This window comes from Tupaia chinensis, unplaced genomic scaffold (assembly GCF_000334495.1).
Source record: "Tupaia chinensis unplaced genomic scaffold, TupChi_1.0 Scaffold000165_2, whole genome shotgun sequence".
In the NCBI taxonomy this organism is placed as follows: domain Eukaryota; kingdom Metazoa; phylum Chordata; class Mammalia; order Scandentia; family Tupaiidae; genus Tupaia; species Tupaia belangeri.
The window spans coordinates 164,133-169,412 of NW_006159640.1; positions in this window are offsets into that span (position 1 = coordinate 164,133).

Sequence of the window (5,280 nt, forward strand, 5' to 3'; positions counted from 1 at the left end):
GGATCCAAAAAACCCCAAAAAAAAAAAAAAAAAAAAAAAAAAAAAAAAAACAAATAATCTGACTAAAAACTAGCCAAGTATCTGACTAGACATTTTTCCAAAGAAAACCTACAAATGGCCAGCAGGTATATGAAAAGGTGTTCAACATCACTAATCAGTAGGGGAATGTGTTCAAAACCCAGTAAGCTCTTACCTCCTATCTGTTAGTAAGTTATTTTCAAAATGTTAAATGGTATTAACAAGTAGGTAGGAAAGAGGAAACTCCTGTGTGCTATTGTTGGGACTGTAAATTATATAGCCATTATGGGAAATGCTATAGAAGTTCTTCAAAGATCTATAAGTAGAACTATTATCCCAAGAAAATGAAATTAATATCCTAAGAAGATATCTACACTTCCATGTTTATTACAGCATTATTCACGATAGCCAAGAAGAGGAAGGAACCTAGCTTCTATCAAAAGAGGAAATTTTTTTTTTAAGGAGGAATATACCAGTCATACACACAGATGAATGAATAATATTCAGTCTTAGAAAAGAAGGAAATTCCACCACTTAAAATAACATGGACATTATGCTAAGTAAAAAAAAAGTCAGACGCAGAAAGACAATTACTGCACAATCTCATTTATATATGGAATCGGAAGAAGTCGAACTCATAAAAACAAGAAATAAAATGGTGGTTGTCATGGGTTGGCGGGTAAGAGGAATGGGAGAATTCTGGTCAAAGCATACAAACTTTCAGTATAAGAAAAACAAGTTCTAGAGATCTAATGTACAGCATGGTGACTGTAGTTAGTAATAATATATTGTATACCTGAAATTTGCTAAGAGAGTGATCTTAAATGTTCTCATCACAAAAAAATAGTAACTACATGAAGTAATGGATATGTTAAGCAGCTTGATTATGGTAATGATTTTAGATACATATTAAAACATCATATTGTGGGAGACATCAGGTGACATAGTGATTAAGGTGTTGGATTCCCACATGCCCAGCCATGGTTTGAGTCCTGGACCTGGTGGCTTGGAAATTATTCCAGGTGGGGCCAGGAGGTGGTAGGTGGTATCGTGGTTAAGGGCACTGGACTCCCACATGGCCAACTATGGTTTGAGTCCCAGACCTAGTGGCTTGTTTTGTTGCTCACTCTCTCTCTGTAATGCATGTGCATGCTGTCTCTCTCTGGTCAAAATTAAATAAATAAATAACTTTAAATAAAATAATTCTTTAACAACAACAACAACAAACAGAAAAGAAAAAAAGAAAGAAAAGAAAATCATGCCAGGCACATGTACCCAAAATCCTGAGAGGAGAATGGAGGAGAAGGGATTGTGGCATGGCCATCCCGCCTGCAGGTGATTTCTCACTTTCCTTCTCTCTGTCTCTCTCTAGCAAGTGCACGCACTCTATGGCAAAAAAAAAAAAAAAAAAAAAAAAAGAAGCAAAAATCATGTTGCATGCCTTAAATATATACAATATTTTTCAATTATGCCTTCAATAAAGCTGAAATAAAAGAAAACTTTGAAACTTACAGTACAAATGTATTTTATTACACTCTATCCAATTAAAAAGTATACTTGAAAGAACTATAGGGATAAACAGAATTTTAAATACTACATAATACAGAAAATGGGCTATTTTGCATTTCTTTCTTTGGAGGAGCACTGCTGGTAGGATTCATGACTCTGACATTTGGTTTTGTTTTCAATCATGGGTTAATTTCAGGCAGTAGTTATGTAGACTGCTCTTGGAGTATCTTGAGAATCGTATTTATAGGGATGAATGAAGTGAAATTTGATAAAATTGGTTTCTTCTTATGTTCATGTTACTCATGCCCATGTCTTTTATTAAATAGACTCTGAACTCCTCCAAGACAGGATTTGTTTCTGACTTATCATCATAATTCTCAATGCCTAGCACTCTGTTTGATACATGGAATAGATTCCATAAATGCTTGTTAAATGAAAATGAACTGTCTTGGAATAGTCTGGGAAAAGAATCAGTGTTTACTGGGTGACTTATTCAGTGGCAACCATGTCTCTTACTGTCTCATTTAAGGCTATGGCTATTTCATGAAGGAGGTATTATCGATCACCTTTGTACAATTGAGAATATTGAAGTATAGAGAAGTAACTTGTCAAAAATGAACTAGGAGGCCAGGTAATAGCACAGTAGTAATGGAACTAGATTCACATGGAAAAGGACCTGGGTTCACATCCTGGGACCTCCCTGAATGCTCTAGGTATGTACCCATTATCTGGGCTAGCTGATACAGGGGCTGGATCATGGCATGAAAACCGTGTTGGGAGTACTTTTCTTTCTCTGTCTTCCTCTTTCATGGAAGAAATAAGTAAACTTTTAAAAGGGGGGCCTGGGTGGTGGCATTGGTAGATTGCAACATTCTGAGGCTATCCCACATGGGAAGGTTCTGGGTTAGCATCCAGAGCTCTCCCTGAGTATGCAGGGCTTGTGCATGCCCATAATCTGGGGCTGATGGAGGCTGACAGTCAATTCCCTACTGGGGATGCTGTCTCTCCTGTATCTCTTACTCATGTAGAAAAAGAAACGTTAAAAAATAAAAAAAAAGTTCATAGCCTCAAATTTTAAAAAGTGAATTAGGTCCATCAGATTCCAGAGTCCATACTTTATTTAGTAGTACTACCTCCCGCACTGGTCTGTTGTGAAGGTTAAACAAGTTGATACATGGGAAGCACCCAGAACTGTGCCTGGAACCCTATAAGCAATATTGACATCTTTGCTGTTCTTATTGTTACTTTGCCATTTTTGAGATTAAATGATAAAACTTACTACAAATGGCATTATAATTTTAAAAAGAACACAAATACCCAAACTTTTTGATGTGTCGCTTCTTGACACATTTAGTATAATAACATATTACTTTCAAGATTTGGTTTAGTATGACCCAAAAGACCATTAGGTCTTTGGTGGGCAGCTATATGCAGTTAAAGCCTATCTATGATGCTTTCTTCCAGCCTGGAGTTGGGAACAGCTGCAGCTTGTTGCCCCTGTTGGATTTCATGGGAATTTGCCCAGTTTCTATGGTGGACTTTGTCCAACACTGAACAGAGAGATAGAGCTTTACATGAGCCTGTTACATTTCTATTACTCAGCCAACTCAGTGTCCTGAATTCCCTTCAATGCCTGTAACCATGTCATGAGAAACAGAACCAGGTGGAAGGCAGTTGAACACAATGACTTTCATATGCAGGGTCTTAAAATTCGTGTCCATCTATTTGATGTTCCAAGGCTGTCTTCGAAGCATTGAGGAGCTTTGTGATGATGAGATTATTAGAGTGATTATGGCAGAGTCAATGAAAAATTGAACATATGTCCCCTTACCCAAGGTTGACACTTGTCCAGGCGCCTGAAGTACCTCTTTTCTACACTCCCTTCCCCATTGCAATCATTTTTCCCCTCTGATTTGTCTCTCATTCTTTGGCATTGAGCTTTCAAATGTGTTTTTATAGACAAGAAAATGGAAATGTTTTATTCATTTTAATTGAGTTGCCTGGCTAACCTGAACTTCCTACACAGATTGTACAAAAGTATTCAGTGGCAACTCTCCCCATTTTCTAGAACTTTGGGAAAGTTAGAGCCTCTTCAGCCAGTTTCTCTGGTATCTATCATTAGATTACCTGTTCACCCCTAGAAGTAGGTAGAAACTGAGTAATGTCAGGGATGGGAACCTCCCTCCCACCTTATTGGGAGTTTCCGCTGATGAACTATTCTCCCAAAATTGCATCCTGCCAATGACCTCACAAATTTTTCTTGTCTCTATGTAAATTGCTATCTTTTCAGGAGGTGCATGACAGCCTCCGTTTGCTTGGGCCTCCATTTGTACAGAAGCTGTTATTACAGAATAAGTTTAATGGGTCGTGAATTTTGTGGAGAAAGGGAGGGTCTCTCGATGACTTTGTGTGTATCAACCATGGACCTATTGGCTCCACCAGGAGTGCATTAGGCTAAATATTTTTAGCCCATTGACTCTGGAGGTAATAACCCTAAATGCTTCATTAAATTTTCATGGGTGAGTGAAAGAAGCTACCAAGAAGAAGAAAAAAACTCAAAACAAATCCACCACATTAGCTTTATTATTACACATCTGGAGGACAGGAGTGTGGCTCCTAAAAAAAGGACAAATTAAGGTTTTTTTAAAGAGAGATATTTTACTATAGGGCACCTGCACTTGTGGAAGAGACAAAGACATAAAGTGAGATATTAACCCCCTCAGGGGGGATGGCCACACTGCAATCCCTTCTCCACTCGCCTCTTGAGATCCTGAGCAAGTAGTTTTATGCCGCTGGGTCAGGACTGGAACCTTGGTCAACCATGTGGTCAACCACGCAGTCAACCGACACAACTATTATGCCATCTGCTGGTCCCCAAATTAAGGTGTTTTGTTTTGTTTTGACCTGCCTCTTCATTTTCTCTTCTGTATGGGGCTGATTTGATCCCCACTTGGCATCCAGGCCTCTGGAGACAGGTATGCCACAACAGGTGTTTACTGGCCTTGAATCATGTCCCAGGGTGGAAGAATTTTCAGATTGACCTAATGGTTTTTGCGGTTTGGTGTTTGTAGCGCCTAAAGGGGAGTACATGCTTGTGTACCAGCTGGGGTCCTCTCTGCAGTTTCTCAACCGAGAATTGTGTACACCTGGACATTCTAAAAACCGGGCGAGGCAAAGGTGATAAAGTTGACTGGGGCCAGCATACCATCAAGGGCATAGGTTCGTTCCTACGACTGAGAAAGACGGGTGGCTTAAGTCTTCTCCCTCCTCTTGCTCAAATTTGCCTAGAAAGCCTCAGGTCAGGCATGAGCCACCCAGCCAACGCTGGGCGCTGGGAGCGAGCGCCCCCTTCAGCAAAGGGGCGTGGGGGTAAGACGCCCTCGCGGAACCTGCGCCCGCTGGCATTCTACATATTTGGGTATGCGGATGTTTAGAGGCTTGTATAAAAAGTAGACCCTAGAGAAAAATGAGGAAGACCGGGCGGGGCTGCTGCTGCTGGTGAGGATGGCAAAAACACTGGCTACTTTGTGAAACCCTCCTCTCCCTCCCCCCTCCCGCCGTCGCCCCTGGGGCGGGGACCCCATGCTCTCTACCCCTTCCACGCCAGGATGGGGAGTGAGCGCAGGGGCTCCAGAGGCGCGACTGCGAGCCGCGGCGCCCCCGCTCGCTCGCTCGCTCGCTCGCCCTCCTCCTCTTCGCTACCGCGACTCCGCTAAGCTCTCGGAGCGCGCTCAGGCGGCGCAGAGAGCGCCC